The 22,257-nt window shown below is 37.7% G+C and overlaps 2 pseudogenes; both read right to left on the bottom strand.

Annotated features, from left to right (window-relative positions):
• Positions 1 to 973: 973 nt before the first annotated feature.
• LOC113354683 lies at positions 974 to 1,073 on the bottom strand (annotated as a pseudogene).
• A 15,561-nt stretch (positions 1,074 to 16,634) lies between these two features.
• Positions 16,635 to 19,392, bottom strand: LOC113353633 (annotated as a pseudogene).
• Positions 19,393 to 22,257: the final 2,865 nt, after the last annotated feature.

Genomic DNA, 22,257 nt, shown 5'->3' with positions numbered 1-22,257 from the left:
TTCTCTTCTTGCCCGCTTTAGGAACACGTAACCTACGCGAACCTAAGCCTAAAATTTTGACTAGAACGAGACCGATAGGGTAACGAGCTTGACAGGAAAGTCATTCGAAAAATATTGGTTACTCTTTTAAGCATACTTCGAAGTTCTTGACGGTTTATGTAAGTTGAATGCGTGACTGCGCCTCCTTGTAATACCGGTGAGGCCTTGGGTATCAAAGATCCACCGAGCTTCCCTCGCCTATATTCAATTTACGTTAACTCGGATTTATTCCAGAGGGGTTTTCTTAAATTGTAACGAATTCCCGTTCGAAGGATTAGAAGCTGGTCTAGAAACAATCTAAGTGGATCCATCATGCTTTTTTTTGCTAGAAATCAATAGGTTTGATTTGGTTGAGTCGTCCTTGATCTGTATTTGCTTACCCTTCCAATTTAGAAAATTCTATTGTATGCCTGAACGTAAAAGAGACGCACGAGGTAGATTTGTTAAAGACAAACCTAGTAGTTCGAAGCGTCTCGATTACCTTAATCTAGAAAGTCCGTCTTTTGAAGAGTCTGTTTTTGAACGTTCTTTGACTGAGGAGAGAATCCCTGTTGCTCTGATAGCGCCAGAAATGACAACTTTGAAAGCTTTGTTGAATACAACTAGGACTATCCGTCCTTCGTGTATTAAGTTAGCTGAAACGGAGGCACCTTATGAACTGAAACCTGGTACCTTACAGATGCTCCCAATCTTTTTAGGGAAAGAAAATGAAAACCCTTATTACCATGTTAGGGATTTTGAGGAAATTTGTAGTACTCTAATAATTAGAGGCTTAGATGATGATGCTTTGAAACTTAGGTTATTCCCATTTTCCATGAAAGATAAGCCAAGTCGTGGCTGTATAGTTTGGACTCCGAGTCAATTGAGACATATGAACAACTTACATCTGCCATTTTCAATAAGTTCTTCCCTAGGCACAAAACATCGTCTATTAGGACGCAAATATGCACATTTTCACAACAAGAGGGAGAATCTTTATATAGGTATTTGGAAAGGTTCAATGATTTATTATCCCAGTGTCCTCATCATGGTTTAGAAAAGGTTAGGCTAGTTCATATCCTTTATGAGGGTTTAGATTATTCCACAACGACCATGGTTGAGTCTCTATGCACTGGTGGATTTGAAAACCAAACTGTTGATGCGGCGATGGAATTTTTTAATGAAATCGCCGAAAAAACCCAGCAATGGGAAAATAGTAGGGCACCCCAGAAAACAATTCTTTTAAGTAGAGGAAACGTTAATAGGGTAGAAGGAGGCTATGAATCAGATGCCAAAATTGTGCTATAGCAAAAAGGTTAGAAGCCTTAGAAGTGGGCCAGACTAGTGGTAGAGTGGAGCCTTTTTGGGAAGGCCAGAATATTGAAGAGCAGGCCAATGCTCTTTATAATAACACTAGATTTGATAACCGTCAAAAGATTGACCCATATTCAGAAACCTATAATCCTGGTTGGAGAAACCATCCGAACCTTTCGTGGTCTAAGGGCCAAAGTCAAGGTCAGTTTAGTAATTCTAATGCTCCCCCAGGTTTTGGCTATACTAAGAATCCTTCAGGACTAGCTCAGTTTCAGAATCAGTCAGATAAGAAAATCCTAAGTTTAGAGGAATCTCTCGCCTTGTTAACTCAGCAAACTGCAAAATTCCAGTTATCCGTAGAACAGAGTCTACAAGCTAGTAACAGGATAGGACAAGAAAATAGTCAGGCTATTTCCGAGTTAAAAACCCAGGTTGGTCTGATAAGTGATTCTTTGAGAGAAAAAGGTAAGTTTCCTAGTCAAACACAACCCAACCCTAGAGGAGTTCATGAATTAGGTGCAAAACCATCGAATCAATTGAATGTGTTAGAACCCTTAAAGTGGTAGAGTTGTAGACAATAAGGTAACCATGCCCGATAGTGAACATACTGTAGTTCACCCCTCAGGATCTCACCTCTCAGGACCAGTAGCTGAAGAGACTGATAAAGTTTCTGATGATGTGAATTCGGTTCCTGAAAGGTCTGATTTTAGGCCTAGAGCCCCATTTCCTCAGCTATTAGTACCAACAAAGAAGGAATCGAACTTTAATGACATAGTGGAGGTTTTTAAGCAAGTTACCATAAACCTTCCCTTATTAGATGCAATTAGGCAAATTCCTGCTTATGCCAAGTTCCTTAAGGATATGTGTACGCGAAAGCGAAAACTTAGCGTCCATAAGAAAGCCTTTTTAGCTAGTCACGTAAGTTCAATCATTCAGAACACCACAACTCCAAAGTACAAAGACCCAGGTTCTCCTACCATTGCTTGCACAATAGGTAACTTCCGGGTAGAAAAAGCTTTACTTGACTTAGGAGCCAGTGTGAACTTACTGCCATTCCATGTATACTTACAGCTAGGACTTGGTGAAATGAAACCTACTCAGATGACACTGCAGTTAGCTGATAGGTCTGTTAAAATCCCTCGAGGTGTTATCGAGGATGTTCTTATTGAGGTCGACAAGTTTATTTATCCAGTGGATTTCGTGGTCCTAGATACCCAACCTGTCCCTGACCCAGAGAACCAGATACCTGTGATTTTAGGTCGCCCATTTTTAGCTACGTCTAATGCGATCATTAACTGTCGAAATGGTGTGATGAGTTTATCTTTTGGTAATATGACTATGGAGATGAACATTTTTAATGTCAGTAAGCAACCTCATGAGCTAGATGACACATGTGTTGAGGAGGTGAACATGATAGAAGCCTTAGTTCAGGAGTCATTACCAAACATCTTGTCTGAAGACCCATTAGAAAGTTGTCTATCCCATTTTGGTTTAGATTTTGACGACGATAGCACTATTGAACAGGTGAATGCTCTATTAGATTCTACCCCTGTGTTAGACACTGATAGATGGAAAGCTAGGTTCGAACCGTTACCAGTTTCTGAGACTACCCTAATTCCTTCTTTAGAAGAGCCCCCAAAGTTGGACCTTAAACCACTACCCGATACTCTAAAGTATGTGTTTTTAGGCCCATCTGAGACTTTACCTGTGATTGTAGCTTCCAATTTGGATAGTGATCAGGAAAGTAGGCTAGTAAATGTACTTCAAGACAATAAGGAAGCTTTAGGGTGGACTATAGCAGACATTAAGGGTATAAGTCCTACTGTGTGTATGCATCAGATTCATTTAGAGGAAGACTCCAAACCTTCTAGGGAGATGCAACGTCGACTGAACCCTAACATGAAAGAGGTAGTTCGAAAAGAGGTGCTTAAGTTGTTAGATGCGGGTATTATTTACCCAATTTCAGACAGTAAGTGGGTCAGCCCTGTTCAGGTTGTCCCCAAGAAATCAGGTATCACTGTAGTCCAGAATGATAATAATGAATTAATCCCAACCCGAGTGACCACGGGATGGGTGTGTGTATTGACTATAGGAAATTGAACAAGGTCACAAGGAAGGATCACTTTCCCCTTCCTTTTATCGACCAAATGCTAGAGCGATTAGCTGGACATAGTCACTATTGCTTCTTAGATGGCTACTCCGGTTATAATCAGATCGTTATTGCCCCAGAAGACCAAGAGAAAACCACTTTTACCTGTCCCTTTGGTACCTTTGCGTATAGACGCATGCCTTTCGGGCTATGTAATGCCCCTGCAACTTTTCAGCGTTGTATGATGAGCATATTTTCTGATATGGTAGAACGGTTCTTAGAGGTCTTTATGGATGATTTTTCAGTGTTTGGTTCATCTTTCGATGAGTGCTTGCATCATTTGACATTAGTGTTGACTAGGTGTAAGGAAAAAAATTTAGTGCTTAATTGGGAAAAATGCCATTTCATGGTTAAATCAGGAATTGTATTAGGGCACATCGTCTCTTCAAAGGGTATAGAGGTAGACAAAGCCAAAGTTGACCTTATTAAGACTTTACAGGTCCCAAAAACCGTAAAAGATATTAGGTCATTCCTAGGGCATGCAGGTTTTTACCGTCGATTCATTAAGGATTTTAGCTTGATTTCTAGACCTCTTTGCAATTTGCTTGCAAAAGATGTTAAGTTTGTCTTTGATGATGCTTGTTTAGAGGCTTTTGAGAAGCTTAAAACTTTACTCACTACTGCCCCGATAGTCCAGGCACCTAACTGGAACCTACCCTTTGAGATTATGTGTGATTCTTCAGATTATGCTATAGGCGTCGTTTTAGGACAACGAGAAAACAAATTACTTCATGTGATTTATTATGCTAGCAAAACTCTGAATGATGCCCAAATGAACTACACAACTACCGAGAAGGAACTTTTAGCCATCGTGTTTGCCTTGGATAAGTTTAGGTCCTACCTATTAGGTTCTAAGATCATAATCTATACAGATCATGCTGCTTTGAAATACCTTTTATCTAAGAAGGATACCAAACCTAGATTGATTAGATGGATCCTATTGTTACAGGAATTTTCCCCAGACATTAGAGACAAAAAGGGTGCAGAAAATGTAGTAGCAGATCACTTGTCTAGGCTAGTTGTTAGTTCCCCTAGTGATTCCCTTCCTATAAGGGATAGCTTTCCTGATGAACAATTGTTCTCTGTTTCCCAATCACCTTGGTATGCAAATATAGTGAATTATCTTGTTACTGGTCGAACCCCTCAACATTGGGGTAAGCAAGATCGTTCTAGGTTTTTAGCCGAGGTTAAGCATTTCTTTTGGGACGATCCTTATCTGTTTAAGTATTGTCCGGACCAGATTATTAGGAGATGTGTATCTGAGAGTGACCAGTCTAGTATTATCTCCTTTTGTCATGAACATGCATGTGGGGGTCATTTTAGTGCTAAGAAGACTGCTGCTAAGATTTTGCAGTGTGGATTTTACTGGCCTTCGTTGTTTAAAGATTCCCATAGTCATTGTGTTTCTTGTGAGCGTTGCCAGAAGTTAGGAACCATTTCCCGTAGAAATATGATGCCTTTGAACCCTATTTTAGTGATTGAGGTCTTTGATGTGTGGGGCATTGATTTTATGGGTCCATTTCCTATTTCGTTTGGTTATCTTTACATACTTGTCGCTGTAGACTATGTGTCTAAGTGGGTTGAGGCGGTTCCGTGTAGAACGAATGACCACAGGGTCGTAGTCCAGTTTTTGAAAGAGAATATACTTACACGTTTTGGTACGCCGCGAGCTATAATTAGTGATGGAGGTTCACACTTTTGTAATAGACCGTTTTCTCTTTTAATGAAACAATACGGTATTACCCATAAAGTAGCAACCCCATATCACCCTCAGACTAGTGGTCAGGTAGAGGTTTCCAATAGGGAAATTAAACGTATTCTAGAGAAAACAGTTAATCCAAATAGGAAAGACTGGTCGTCGAGGCTTACTGATGCCTTATGGGCTTACCGTACTGCGTTTAAGACACCCATTGGAATGTCACCTTATCGTTTAGTGTTTGGCAAGGCATGTCACCTGCCTGTTGAGTTAGAGCATCGAGCCTATTGGGCTATTAAGAACTTAAACTTTTCACTTGACAAGGCAGGAGCTCAAAGAAAGCTCCAGCTCAATGAGTTGGACGAGATTCGTAGAGATGCATACGATAGTGCTAAGGAGTATAAGAACAAAATGAAACTTGTGCATGATAGGAATATTTTACGAAAGTCATTTTCTCCAGGTCAAAAAGTTCTTCTGTATGACACTCGTTTGCATCTATTCCCCGGGAAGTTGCGCTCTCGGTGGACCGGTCCTTTTGTGGTCCGTACTGTTTTTTCCTCATGGCGCTGTTGGAGATTGAGACACCAGATGTTAGTAGTTCTTCGAAGGTTAACGGTCAGCGATTGAAGCCCTTTTTAGAGCCTTTTCCTACAGGTGATGTTGAGGAGGTCCCTCTGGAGGACCCTGTTTACCTTGATTGACCATCGAGGCGATTTTGTATGTTGTATAATATTTTTGTAGGTTTTTGGTTACACTTCACCCAGGTACTATCTTTCCGACTTCTCTCTTTACTATTTCCTCATGTTACTTATATTTTTGGTACTGTTTGATTAGAAACATTGAGGACAATGTTAGATTTAAGTTTGGGGGTGGGGTAGAACTTTTTGTTACCTTTTCGTTGCAATAAATAAACTCCAGAGCCTAGAAATTTATCCCTATTAAGGATGGCACTAACCAATCTAAGTGGATGGAAGCATTTTGGTTGTAGGAGTTGAGGAACCAATCTGACTAGATGGCAACATCTAAAGAGTCTATTCATAAAAGCACAGAGCTCAGGTGTTAGAAATAACATGATAGTTTCACCATATCTCGTTGAGTCCTTTTCACTTCTTTTTTTTTTTTTTGTTTTTAAACTATGTTTCTCTAAGTGATTAGGTGGGGCTCACGATTCAAGTTGTTACCAATGCTAGGGTGAATTAGAGTGATTGAGATACAAAAAAAAAAGAGACCAGACCATCAGACCAACTGGAATAAATTCAATAAAGTCGACCACTGGAACCCTTGTATATGCCAGTTGTGTTGACCTAGAGTTAGGATTATCAATCACTGGTTCCCTTGTATATGCCAGTGTGTTGATATTAGTCAGACTAGTATCTCAGTCCATTAGGATAGGTTCATTTTGGCGGAGGCCTTCAGACAGATATGAGAAACACCGTTCACCTAGTAAACATCAAAACCATCTATGTTTTTCTATATCCATCTTCTTGATCTATCCATGTGATTAGTTTTGACTCCGGATATTGATGTCCATAGTGCGACTATCTGAGTAGAGCTCTGTCACTTCATATGAATTTTAGTATGCTTGAGTGCAAACTCGTGTACAACAATTGGAATTTCGCATCAGGGTACTTCCTCCTGTAGTCAATAAGTATGCCAACCAAGGAGATTCTTTAGTGCCTTCCAAGGTTCTGTGTAGTAGGGGTCTGGAGTATAAAGGTTTTGTGGGTATACCTCTGGTAAGCCCTCCGGAGACAACACTCCGCCACTAGGGACACCTAGGGGTTTAAAGGCTTATTGCATACGCTAAATGCAATCGACGATGCCTGCGACAGTGAGTTAGGATTTTATTTCTTTTTATTTTTGCTCGAGGACTAGCAAATAATAGGTTTGGGGGTATTTGATAGACACATTTTTGTGTCCGATTTGTCTCGATTCTATATATTGTTAGGGCTCATTTTTGTACTTATTATGGTGTTTTATTTATTTGTAGGTATTTTTGGCTAATAAACATTTTTGGAAAAAATTGGCTCGAAAAGTTGTCGGAAAGCACCCGGAGGACATTTGCTATTCGGACTCTCACTTTGGATAAGGGGTAACCTAATTACTAAGGGGCATCCCATTTCCAGGCAGTTGCTAATCGCACCCCTACTCTGGATAAGGGGCAACCATCTTCAACATTCAAAAACCAGGTTTTGGCGGGAAAAAGTGCAGTAAAGAACAGTTTTGGCAATCGTGATTTGAGGAGTTTGAGGTCGATTAAACCTCTGATTTTCATAGGATAGACTCCTTATGGGTCTAGGAATCTGATATGGGTGTTTAAATCGATTAGACTGGGCTCAATCGACGGATTTTTCTCACAACAGAAAATATGGAAAGTCACGTGTGTGACCTGTTTTAGGGAATTTTAGAGAGATTAAACGGTGTAAACCTTCCCAAAGATTTGTATCTATCTAAGGAAGAGTTTAGAATAAAAAGGAAAGCTCAGAAACGCGTAGAAATCCTAAAACAAGAAATTGCCGCAACTTGGCCGTGAAGAGAAGGAAAGAGATTTTGGAAGATTTGGGAGAGATTTAATCGGTATTTTTGATATAAATAGATGTCTTGGGTCATATAGAAGAGGTGTCGAGAGTTTGGGAACCTAAGGAGAGCCAGAGAAGAAGAAATCAGAGCTTTACCAAACTCTGTTTCTGCTGCTGCTGCTGCTGAAGAAGAAGAACGCGAAGAACATTGACGCTCGGTAACAGTCGCAGAACAGTGTCGTTGTTTAACAGCTGAAGAACATTAAGCTGTTCAGGGCAGTCTATTCTAGGGTCTTAAAATCAGCGACAAAGCAACAGTTTTTCTGTAACAGTTCCATTGTAACAGTTGTTTTGCAACACCAATACACTGTTGCAAACAGTCTGTGTTATTACTTTTCACTCTTTTGATTATCTTTTGAGCAACAAACACACATTTTGAGATCATGATTAATATGAGGAGCTAAACCCCATTGCTGAGGCGATAGAGGAAGATATTTTTCCAACAAAAAGTGGTATATTCTATTTTAGCTTTTTATTTGCAATAATTATATGATTATTTGCCTTGAACTATTATTGAATATGATTTTTATTTGAGTGATTGTGATCTATTTTGATGGAGTATGCTTAGTTTTAAGACTTTTGATGCTTCATACTTGGTATTTACAATTATTATTTTTGAAAATCTACTTGTTGCAATATTTTAGAATCAAATTAAACAAGAAAATTGCATAAATATAAGTATTGGTTTAATCACTTTGAACTTGGAAAATAGTGGAATCTTAGCCTCAGTGTTTCTTTTAGTATTGATATCATCTTTGATTGAGTTTGCTATAATTTTTAGTGAGTTTTCTATTTTAATATTAGAATTTAAGTCTAATTAATATCCTTTACAAGTCTGAGAATCGAACCACTTTTACCACTATCTACAAATTAAATCACAACACTCCAAAGAAGAAGACTGCTTCTCTGAATGGCATCAGAATAGGTGGCATTGAAATTGGCAGGGGTACAATCCTTCTCAGGAGGAGGAGAATGCGTAGCATCAGGATGATCCATACGTGGAGGAGGCTCAGCATACGATCTAGAACTCGTGTCCTTACGCGTAGGTTTCTTCGGGAGCCTCATAATTCCTAACACCAGCAGGAAGAACATCCTTCAACAATGGCGGACCAAAAATTGCAGAGAAAGTATAAATGCAGTTGGGGAAAAAACTAAAGTACTTTGGGCATGGGTTTCACCAAACCAACCAAAGGAAACAGTTAGAACCAATCACAAAGTATAATGAAGCGCGATCTCACATCATCACCAAAATCATGAAACTAAAACAATCATGAAGGAAGATCGAGATATGAAGCAATTGAAATAATACCCAGTTCCACAAATGGCAAGAAGAATACATTGAAGGCCACAAACAATACATGCAAAGATTCAAGAACATCAAGGATACTCGGAACAAGGAAGTTAAGGCGAAAACAAGACTAACCCAAGTTAAACACACGAAGAATCAAGGAAAAAACGAAGATTACTAACCTGTGAGTAATGATTAAGCAATGGAAAGGCAAAGCTCCAGAAAAATCGAATGAAGAATCACAATCGGGGCAAAGAAAAACTCCTGAGAAGAAGATGGAGAGCGACAGTTCACACAAAAACAAAGGAAGTTAATGAGATTTCTAGGATTATTCTCTTATAGGCGGCTGGAGAATCCAAAAATTTGGAGGGCCTGAAATTCAAGGGGAAGTTATTGCATGAAAGGACATGTAGGGACCATCCAATCGGTACGTGCGAAAATGGCGGCCTTACAAAAATGTTTTTCTTCAATCCTACCGAATGGTAGAATACGAAAGAAAAGGGGCAAACTGTGAATACCAATAATCCGTGGAGCACGTGTCACGATCTTGGCGGTCGCATACAAGATAACAGTATAGCCCTCGCTATACAGAGGAACCTGAGCAACGGAGGATACCTTCGTAGATCTACTTTATCTTCCTCCAAGAATAAATGTCTCGATGGTCAAGATGGATAAAGTAAATCCTAGCCTAGGGGGAGGCAGCTGGCGAAGGGACAGAGTTAGATAACATATCTAATCAGAATTAAATGCAAAAATCTCTTATCTACACGCATAATCCAAGCACGTGGAGAGAGATGACGTGGCGGGACCCGGTAGGAGAAAGCTAGCAGCGAGCGAAGGTACAATTTGTACTGAGGCTGCGAAGTTCCCGAAGGAACGTGGGTCAAATGAGGTGGCATAGTTAGACTGGAGGAAACAAGCGGTAAACGAAGGTACCATTTGTACGGAAGGTATATCAGGAAACGATGGACTCCAAGACAACAAAGATATACCTGGAGTCGAAGGGGCTATAAATACCAAGCCTCACCAACAAATTAAGGCATATTCAATTCTTAGGAGAAGAAGATCTAGTCTTAAGCTTATACCTCTTTAATGTTTATAACTTAAGTAGTTATAACAACTTGAGTTCTCTATATTACTTTGGGAAGCATTTAAGATCTCTTGTAACCACCTAAACGTAATACAAACAATCACTCATTTCCCCGTGGACATAGACTAAATAGTCGAACCACGTAATCTCTCATGTCATATGATAACTTAGCTATATTTATCTTGCTTATTGTTCTTTGTTATCGTTTTGATCTTGATTACCATTTATTTACTTAGCATTACCCGTTTAACAGAGGCATCCATATTACTTAGTATGCGATTCTCTGAGTTGTACATATTACGTAGACTATAGAAAAATTAGTAGTCACACTGAGCTCTCATGAAGTTTCTAAACCTATGGTGGAGATTTCAGACAAGGTACAACCTTTATTATCTTCTATTAGTGACTTATTTCCTGTTGAGTTACCCAATGCCTTACCTCTACTGAGAGATTTAAAACATCAGATAGACTTTATACCTGGAATATATATTCCTAATCAACCTAATTATAGGTTAAGTCCTAAAGAGCATGAGATACTACAAGGATAGGTTGATGATTTGTTACGAAAGGGTTTGATTAGGTTAAGCAAAAGTCCTTGTACTAGCCCAGCCTTTTTAGTAGACAAGAAAGATGGTGGACATCATATGTGTATAGACTGTAGAGCTTTAAGTAGAGTTACTAACCCATATAGGTTTCCTATACAAAGAATTGATGACATGATTGATATGATTTCTTGTGCTAAAGTTTTTACAAAGTTGATTTGCGTAGTGGATATCATCAATTACGTATTCATGAGGGTGACGAGTGGAAGACATCATTCAAGACAAAAGAAGGTTTATATGAATGGTTAGTAATGCCTTTTGGTTTATCTAATGCTCCTAGCACTTTTATGCGTCTCATGAACCAAAATCTGCAACCTTTTCTTGGGAAATTTTTCATTGTCTATTTTGATGACATATTAATTTTTAGAAACAATGAAGAGGAACATCTTACACATTTATTTCAAGTTTTTAAATCACTCTAAGACAATGTTTTGTATATGAACTTAAAGAAGTGCACATTCTTTACAAACAGAGTCACTTTTATGGGTTATGTTGTGTCAGATACTGGTATTTCATTATATGATTCTAAGATTAAGCAATCGTTGATTGGCCTCCTCCAACATCTATACGTGAAGTACGCAGTTATCATGGATTGGCCTCTTTCTATAGAAGATTTGTGAGGAATTTTAGTACCATTGCAGCTGGTTTAACAGATTGTTTGAAGCGTGATACTTTTTAATGGACTTAAGAAGCAGATAAAATCTTTAATCTGCTCAAGGAAAAGCTATGTACGATTTTGTTATTTCCATACCAAATTTTGATAAACCTTTGATATCTGCTGTGATGGTTCTATTATTGGCATAGGTGTTTTCTATTCTCAAGAAGGTCATCCAGTTGCTTACTATAGTGAAAAGAATTCAGATACAAGGAAGAAGCGGTCTACTTAAGAGTTAGAATTGATCACACTTGTTCAAGCTCTTAAGAACCGGCATCCTTATCTTATTCACAGTGAGTTTGTAGTCAATACTGATAATCAGGCTCTTAAGTTTTTGAAAACATCAGGAAAGGTCAATCGAATGCATGATAGGTGGTTATGTACTATAAATCAGTATACATTTTCTATTAAAGATCAGAGTGAAAAACTTAATCAGGTAGTTGATGCTTTGAGTAGAAGATCTCATCTTCTTGTCACTCTCAAACATGAGAGTTTGGCTTTCGATTTTTTAAAAGACCTTTAAAGTACAGATAAATATTTTCAGAAAATCTGGGATAAGTGTGGTTTTTCAACAGATAGTGTTGATGATTATCTTATTCAAGATGGTTTTCTTTTTAAAGGAAATTGTTTATGTATCCCACAATGTTCTTTACGTCTTCATTTGATCCAAGAATTGCATGGCAGTGGCCTTGGAGGATATTTGGGACATGATAAAACAATTTCTTTGGTTGAGGAACGTTATTTATGTCCTACACTTAAACGATATATTCATAAGTACGTAGAAAAATGCATGGTTTTCCAGCAATCTAAAGGAACTATTCAAAACACAGGCTTGTATCCTCCACTTCCAATTACAGATGCTCCATGGGTGGATATTAGCATGGATTTTATGCTTGGATTTCCATGTACTTCCAAGGGAAATGATTCTATTATGGTGGTTGTAGATCGTTATTCTAAGATGGCTCACTTCATAGCCTGCAAGAAACAAACATATGCTTCCAATATTGCTTACTTATTTTTCAAAGAGGTGGTACGTTTGCATGGAAATCCCAAGACAATTATTTCTGATAGAGATACTAAATTTTTGAGCTATTTCTGGAAATCTTTGTGGATGCGATTGGGAACTAAACTTTAGTATAGTATAACTGCTCATTCCCAAACAGATGTACAAAGAAGTATTTAATCGTTCTTTAGGTAATCTGACTAGAGCAAATATTATTGGAGGAAAGGAGAAGAAATGGGACAATGTCCTTCCAAATATGGAATTCTTTTTTAACACTTCAGTTAATCAATCTACATGTAAAACACCTTTTGAGATTGTTTAATCTAAAGTTCCTAACCATATTTTGGATTTGGTAGTGCTTCCAAAACTGCGATAATCAAATGCTAAAGCAGATAACTTTCTTGAGAAAGCTTCAGTAATTCATCAGGAAGTAAAAGCAAAGCTTACAGAATCTGACAATGATGCAGTTTCACAAGTGATAAGTATGGGATTCAATTCTCGGACTATTATGAAGATTTGGTTTAAAATTAACTAAGAAAATGCTAAGAAAAAATAATTAAATTTGATTTTTGGTTTATCAAGGAAAGGTGATTCTAGGGTTTTGGATTCCACTACTTCCAATATTTATGAACTCAATAATTAACAATTTCTTTGACAAAATACTCCTACTTTACTCAGAACAATTTCGAATCCAATCTTATGTTTTTGAAGGTATAACGTTACAAGCTCTTTTTTTATGACTCTCTTCATTATTCTAAGGGCTAATTTTCCTTCGCTTATAAAAGATCGGTAGCTTAACTACCCAAAACAATTCTTACGAAGCATACAAAGAAGAGAAAACTTTTAGACAAATTAAAAGCACAAAAATTGGAGAAATTATGTCAAAGAAAATAATTACTAAAATTCACTCATCGAAAATAGCTTTTTCCAAAACCCTAGAAAATTAATTTAGCTTCTCATGGATCGAAAAATGGATAAAACTTGATTAATCATTGTACTGAAAAAGTATAAATATGCTTACAACGATTTTTGATCGCTAAAGGTGTTTAGCGACAGAAACAACTCAGTTACAGAAGATTAATTCACTATGGGTCGAGATGCAAAAGGTCTTTCGCGATACTCAGCTGTTGTGGTTGTATAACGATTGTTTCTGCAACTGTCTCTGGCAGGTGTATGTTCTTCGTGTTCTTGGTTTGGAAGGTAAGCTTTCTGAAGCTTTTATAATCTTCGATTCTAAGCGTATACTTTATTCCCAGTCTCTCCTTCCCCTTTTTCTGGTATCTCAGCAACCTTTTTATACAAACAGGGTCTTAAAATGTCCATAATATCTCGCCTTCGATTCATTATTCTTCACGAGAATATTCTTTCTTTTTATTACAGAGTCCTGCAACTTTCTTTCCTTCTATGTCTTCTCCACGCATCTGATGTACAAATAATTGATCCAACATGTTGGAAACACCTCCCAAGTCGTGTTTAATTCCTCCAGCCACGCGTAATCTTCCCAAGTTTATAAAATCATACCCGATAAATCTCTTCTTCCCTGTTTTGCTTTGTCTCGATGATTCGACCCTTTTTTCTTGAATCTGAAAGGCTTACCATCTCTGTGTTAATGTAACAGACCGGTACGTATTTATTGGAGTGATTGAGTCTCACCCAAACTCTTCACAGGTCCAAACAAAATTTCCCGGAGAAGAAAGAAACCCGAGACCACTATTTTCTTCAAGTTCATGATTCCAGCCAAATTAACCAAAACAAAACCCATTACCAGCCCTATTAGACCAAAAGGAAGATACCCATTTGATTTTAGCCCTTTAGTCTCATTATAGCTCGCCCAAATCACAAACTCTAATCTGCTGCCATTGAAAACCAATTTTCTCGCCAAAAACAGAATTCAAATTGCGGAAGAAAGTTACCCCTTAACCAGTGTGCTAGGGTTGGCGAAAGCAATTGGGGTTCCCTTTAGTAATTTTGGGTTTCTTTTAGCAAATTCCTTGGGCGGTTTTTACAAGATTTATGGAGTGTTTTTAACACAATTTTGAGGGTTCCCTTAGCTAAATTTGGGGTGCCTTTAACACTCTTCTGGACCAAATTCTCCACAAAAGCTTATTTCTCCAAAAATACCTACAAAGACATAAAATACCAAAATAAGTACAAAATTGGAACTAACAACATAGAAAATCGAGATTAAAATAGACACATAAATGCGTCAATCAACCAACAAGTACAAGGAAGATGCAAATCAACATGGAAGACTTAATACTTTTACTGAAGGAGAATTAGTTATGATCCATCTCAGGAAAAAAGATTTCCTACTGGTACTTATAACAAGACCAAGATGAAGAAATATAGACCATTCAAGATTTTGAAGAAAATTAATGATAATGCATATGTTATAGATCTTCCTTCAAATTGGAACATCTCAAATATATTCAATGTGCAAGAAATTTTTACATTTCATGGAGAGAATGAAGTTCTTTCTATTCATTAACTCGAGGACGAGTTTCTTTCAAGAAGGGGGGACTGATCTAGTACATCTTTCTCAACTTCAACTCTTCATGTTGATTCATTGTTTAAGTATCAACAATGTTTGTTGATCCATTCAGTACGTATCAACTATAACAGTTGATCCCATGCGTTTGTTTAGTTTACTTGCCTTGCAAGTCTTTTCTTTCCTAGTTTACTTAGATTTCCTTTTGTTTTCTGTTTAGTCGGTTCCAGTGAACCTATTTAAAGGCTACGTCTTCTTGTTTGGAGACATATCTTATTATCAATATAATTTTATCAAGTTACAACTCTAAAATCTTGATCCTAGAATCAGACTTTATTAAGTTTCTGATGAAACTTAGGCTCTCTTGTCATCCCCAACAATTAGTTTGCTTTCATCCTTATCTGTGCTACACTAGTCACGGTCATAGGATGAAGAACAGGGAGAAACTAAATTTAAAGGCCAGTTTATTATTATGCCCATTGTTTTTGTCGTATTTACAATGATTAAATGAAGACCGGTAATTTGAGAAAGGACACCTTCATACTTTCTGGGTGTCCGGACTAAATTTTGGGTCATACCAAAAAAAAAGGTTTTTTCTTTATATTAGTATATAAAGATAAAGATTAGTAAAGATGGTGAAAAACATAACTGATGAATAAATAAATGATAATAACATATCTATGTGTAGTTTTAGGCTAACCCCTATGGGCTAGATTGAACTGCTAGATTGGCCAAAAAGTGTTGCAAATCATGAAAAAAGCGTGGAAAAATATTAACACTAGCATTGGATAGTTCTCTCTCCTAGCAAGTGCTCGCAGTTCAACTAGCAGCGAGATTGAAACGCTGAATGGTTCAGTGCTCAAAAAGTGTTTTTAACGCTGAACGGTTCAGCGCTGGGAGATAAATTTTATGATCTAACGGCTGAGATTTAAAACGCTGAACCAAACAGCGTTCTACAGTGGTCCCAGATGACGTGGATGACCAATCTAGCTGCTAGATATCTATACCATATGACTTAGGAGGTTGCCTTATCTGACGTGGATGACCAATCTAGCTGTTAGGTATCTAGCCTATAGGGGTTAGGGAAACTCATCTGGTCTCACACTTAACTTATGCATCTTGCAAAAGTATTCAATTGCCTTCTCGCTGTATTTTGTGCAAGGCCAGATATAATACCCGCCCAGGATACAATATTAGGTCTAGCTACAGGCTGGAAAGACTTCAATGCACACTATCCATAAACCCACACTTCGAATAAAAAATTACAATAGGTCTAGCATTTTCGCATTAAGACATTTCTGCATCTGTCACTATGGACTGCGTTTTTCAGCTTCCAGTTTCAACCTGTCAAAGGACTGTGTTTTTCTGACGACTTCCTATTTATGCGAAACAAAAAAAAGTTGGGTAATCACTCTGTGGTAAAATAAAAATATCATATGAAATACTTTTGCAGTCTTGTAGTGATGATTTTACTACTTCTACATTTTGTAAATTATGGCCAATACCAGGTATATAAGTAGTGATTTCAAATCCAGAGGTTAATCGTACTCTGGCAACTTTACGTAAGGCAGAGTAAATTTCCGAATTTGTAAAATCCTGCACTTGCATGTTACCAGGCTTAGCCTTGTTGGCGTAGGTATACATGCAGCGAATAGCTTGTTTGATCAACTTAGTGGGACCGTTAGCAGAGGTTTGAGATCACTATTGGCCCTTCATCCACAAAACCCAAAATCCTTTGTGTTTGCCTATTTATTCAATAAAAGCAGTCAGTCTTCCTCTTTAATAGATGAAGGGATGCTAATGGGAGGTGCCAATTTGCTTGGGGGTGTACCAACCCAAAGGCAAATGGTTGTTTTGTCTTATATGTACACCCCCAAGTAATTTGCTACCCTTATTAGCAATCTTGGATAAGAAGTCATCCACAAAATTTGTACATGATCTGAGAAACAATCACTCCTCATTTGACAATCCTCATTCTCATTCCAAACCAGAAACGCCATGACACAAATGAAAGGACTATAAGGATGTTGTGTTGACTTCTTTAGCATCTACTCTAACAACAAATCTGGGTGTCTCATCTCCAGCCTCAATCCAGCTGCAACCAGACTCCTCAACGCCCATCTTACTCATTAAATCTCTTATTCTTGTAACCTCATCCCATAACTGCTTTGATGCATAGATATTGCATAAAATAACATAACTCGTGGAGTCTTGGGGCTCTAACCTCAAGCACTCCTTGGCAGCTCGGACTCCTACCTCTATGTTCTTTTGAACTCCACAAGCAGCAAGGAGTGACCGCCAAAGACCAGAATCTGACGAAAATGGGGAACTTCGAAGAAAATTTTCAGCTTCGTGAAGATACCCTGCACGTCCAAGTAGATCAACCAAGCACGTACAGTGTTCCACTGAAGGTGATATTCCGTAGTAAGAAACCATTGTTTCATAAAAATTTATACCTTCTTCAACTAAACCCGCATGACCACAAGCAAACAGCACAGCACTGAAGGTAATGCTTGTTGGGATGAAACCGGATTTTATCATTTCTTGAAACAAAAATAACGATTTACTAGTTAACCCATGGTGAGCAAAACCCATTATGATGGAGTTCCAAGAGACTACATTTTTCTCAGGCATCTCGTTAAAGAATCTAAAAGAATCTTCCACCATCCCACATTTTGAATACACATCAACAAGTGCACTTCCGACGAGTATATTAGATTCCAATCCGATCTTCATAGCAAAGGCGTGCATATGTCTCCCATGCTTCGCTGAAGCAGAATTAGCCACTGCTTTGAGTGCACTACTGAAGGAAAACTCATCTGGTCTCACACTTAACTTGTGCATTTTGCAAAAGTATTCAATTGCCTTCTCGCTGTCCCCATTTTGTGCAAGGCCAGATACAATACCCGCCCAGGATACGGTATTAGGTCTAGTTACAGGCTCGAAAGACTTCAATGCACTATCCATAAACCCACACTTTGAATAAAAAGTTACAATAGAGTTTCCAACTGTTATATCTGCATCCAGGCCAAACTTTAAACAATGGGCATGCACTTGAGTACCTTCTTGAAAATTGCTTGATTGAGAAACTGCGGAGAAAAGGCCAGTGAATGTGAAACAATCTGGTCTAAGGTTCTGCGCTAGCAAGTTCACATAAATTCCCAACGCCTCCTCATATTTCCCAGTCAAACTGTAACCAGTAATAAGCGCGTTAAAAGACACCAAATTTCTTTCTGTTATATCCTGAAAAGCTCCCTCCGCACCTACCATATCAAAATATTTCGAGTACATATCAACAAGCGCAGTCCCAACAAACACATCCCACAGAAAACCAAACTTCAACACTTTAGCATGGAAATATCTTCCTGCAGAACAATCTAACATACAAGTGGAGGCTTTCAGAATAGAAGAATAGGTTGTACCGTTAGGGACAAATCCTTCCAACTGCAATTGATAAAATAATTTAATTGCTTCTTCTCCAAAATAATTTAGTGAATACCCGGTAATCATTCCATTCCAAGCTACAAGATCTCGGTTTTCCATCCGGTCAAAAACACGTCGAGCTTCATCTATACTGCCACATTTAGAATACATATCGATCATCGAGCCTGAAACAAAACAATCTGAATCAACACTTAACTGTATCACACAACTATGTACAGCTTTGCCAATTCTAATCCAACCAAGACCAGCACAAGCCTTAAATATACTGGCAAAGGTAAACTTATTCACCAAAAGTTTCCAGTCAGCAGCATTCTTCAACATAAGCAACAAAACAGTCAATGCTTCTGAATACAAACCCTTTTGCGAGTAAGCAGAGATCATTGTATTCCAAGAAACAGCATCTTTATCAACCATTTCGTTGAAAACACTACGCGCTTATCCAACACAATCACACTTAGAATACATTGTAATCAACCCACTTGAAACAAATAATTGTCTTAAAAATCCTTTCTTCAGAACTAAACAATGTAAACTTATACCAGTATCAATGCTCCTCATTTGAGAACAAACCCCAACCATAACTGAAAATGTCGTCTCATTTGGTTCAACCCCGACTCTTCTCATATCTGAAAAGTAACTTAATGCTTTAGTATAGAACCCAGCTTTTGCATTTTTAGATATCAGTTTAGTCCATGTAATGACATTTGGGTGAGGCATTTCATCAAACAATTGACGGGTTTCAGAAAATTCATTTAAATTTATGGGATTTTGAATCCAATTTCTTCTTTTATGATCAGTAAACGACATAGTTGTACATATTTGACGATTAAGAACTTGTTTTGAGACAATATTTGACCGAACCATCTGTACGTCGCTTAATAGCATGACTCCCCTCCTAATTCTCATTGTGCGGTTTGGGAGAGCGGATTAGCTCGTATGGGGAGAGTTGGGATCCTGTTCCAACATGGTTGACTGGTAGTTGTTTTATTCAGGCGGAGAGGCTTCGTGAGAATGGTTGTTGTATGATGGTGGCACGACCAAGTCCTTGACACTTTGGTCCCAGAGCAATGGCTACGGCCTATGGCAAGTATACTGCATTTATTCATTGATAAACACATGAAATACCTTTATAAGGAATTTACCTCCCTGTATCACTATAATTATTTTCTTCAATAATGGTTTTTCTCACCTCAAGAAATTTACCTTCATATGTCAGTAATCAATAATATATCGAAGAAATATAGATTTATTCCATGCACTATTTACCACTCTAAGAGCGGTTCTTATGGAATGAAGAAACTCGGAGTTTGTTCATTTTGCTCCCATAATGAATCCAATAAATATGGAAAATGGATGTTCAACTCAACAGATTTGTTGATTTGAATATTGAGTTGGACTATCCATCCCGCGCTTGAGGGAAGGACGCGCGAGCCTAGGTAATCCGTGTGTGCCAAGAAAACACGCGGGCGTTTCTACCACAACCGCGGTCGTTCCTACCACAAACTCCGGCGTTTCTACCACAAACGCCCACTGCAAATTCTGTTACTTTACTAATATTTATCTCATTTTATCCTATTTTATCTCACTTCATCCTATTTTATCTCACCAAAATATAATATTTTATATTTTAACTTTATCTTACAAAGCATTTTATATTAAAAAGAAATATTAGTGGGGCCCTAGAAAACCAAATCTGTTCATTTTGCCCTGCTTTACCATAGTGGTGAAACCCGTTTGACCATCCACGTGGCTCAACAAAATTTTGAGTTTAAACATTACCATAGGAGTTGCCCTAATCACATCTCAAGATGACGTGTCGCAAAAGCTGTAATAAAAATGTGGGAGAGAGAAAAGTACTCGGTCAAGTTATTGTCTACAGATTTTTTTTTTCTTGTGCTGAAAATTGGGAGGAAAATTTTCAATTCGGGAACTCTGAAATTAGAGTTGAAATGTGTTTTAAACAAAATTTTGGTAAACTTTTTCACCACAACAAAATTAATGGAGTCAAACCTAATATACTACCTTCTCTTGGTGTGGGGTTTGAGTTTATAGATGATGCATGGGAGTTTTACAAGACATTCGGGAAAGTGAATGGATTTCCTGTAGTGAAAAGCACATCTGTCAAGAATGGTGCGGGGAGCATAAGAAGCCACAAGTTTACTTGTGCTCGAGTAGGTAAGTGTATTTCCATCTCTAAAAATCATTAAGGCCTCAAGCGACAATAAAATGTAGTTGTCAAGCCAAGATACTGTTACGGTTAGATTACATAGTTGGTTATGTAATCTATCAGTTTAATTTGGAGCATAATCATGAACTGAAACCGGAACACGCCAGACATTTTCATTGTAACCGTTTCATTAATTCTCGGGTGAAGAATCAAATTGATCTTCTTGATCAATCTGGGATAAGGTTGTGTAAAAGTTATGATGTTTGTGTAAATGAAGCCGGCGGACATAAGAATATGACGTGTTCTGAAAAAGATTGTAGAAATTTAATTGATAAATTGCGAAGTTCACGGTTAGGAGAAGGAGATGCAGTTTCCATTTTAAAGTATTTTACAAAGATGGGTTCGCAAGGTTTGATATTTTATTCGAGTGTCGACGTAGATGACACTGGCCATTTGAGAAGCCTATTTTGGGTTGTTGGTAGGTCAAGGGAAGAATAAAAAGAGTTTGATGAGGTTATTTCTTTTGACACCACATACTTGGTGAACCGGCATGATATGTCGTTTGTTCCATTTTTTGGGATAAATCACCATGGAGAATCAATATTTTTAGGATGTGGGTTGGTAGTACATGGAGATATGGATTCTTTTGTACGTTATTTACAAAGTTGATTGATTGTATGTCCGGATGTGCTCATCATGCAGTAATTACAGACCGAGCCAAGACTATGCAAAATGCCATAGAAATTGTCTTCCCTAACAGTAGACATAGGTGGTGCATATGGCATGTGATGAAAAAATTGTCGGAGAAGTTTAAAAGTTATAATAATTATTCGCGCATTACGTATACAATGAAAAACGTTGTCTATAATTCTCAATATCCATCAGAGTTTGAAACAAAATGGATGGAGATGTTCCAGAAGTATGAATATTGTGTGACAATGAACGGCTTAGAGACGTATACGAAGACGGACATCGATAGCTTGTTTTTTAAATGACTTCTTTTCGGATAGAATGCAATCTACACAAAGAAGCAAGAGTATGAACTCATTTTTCGATGGTTACCTTGGTCCAAAGACAACTTTGAAACAATTTGTAGAGTAATTTGAACGTGCAACGAGGTATAACACGGGGAAATAGACTGTAGCTGATGTAGAATCGTGTCCAAATTAATTCCTACTGCAATATTTTTTGAAATGGAAAAAAAGATGCATGGGTTGTATACTTTTTTCGAAGTTTAAATACTTTCAAAATGAACTGACCGCGAAAATGTATTGCGAACTTATTAAACAAGAAGACGATCCTCTCAGAAAATTTAAATATGTTACTCCTGCAAGTGTATGGATCGAAGAGATTAATGAGAAAAAGATTAAAAACAAATAATCAACTTCGATCTGATCTTTTAATCAAATAGCTGCGAGATGTCTTGTAGTTTCCGGATGTTTAAGTTTGAAGAAATACTATGTATACATGCTCTTAATGTATTAATCAGGCATCGAATCTAGTTATTGCCAGATAAATACATAAAAAAAATATGGAGGAACATGTGACGAGGTCTCACACAAGTATGAAAGTTGATAATGTGTTTTGGCAAAACATTATTGAGCGTGATCGTTATAATAACTTAAGTATTCTTTTCAGTGAGGTTGCAGACATCGTAGTAAAATCAAAACCTGGTTTCAATGATCTTAGGCTACAATTAGATTTACTAAAAAAATGTAATTTATGAGATTTAAACAAAGAGTACCGCCTCTAAAGAGTAGTGTA

This window comes from Papaver somniferum, chromosome 2, assembly GCF_003573695.1.
Source record: "Papaver somniferum cultivar HN1 chromosome 2, ASM357369v1, whole genome shotgun sequence".
Classification (NCBI taxonomy): Eukaryota; Viridiplantae; Streptophyta; class Magnoliopsida; order Ranunculales; family Papaveraceae; genus Papaver; species Papaver somniferum.
Note: the sequence above shows the minus strand (reverse complement) of the source record. Positions and strands in the feature narration are given on the sequence as shown.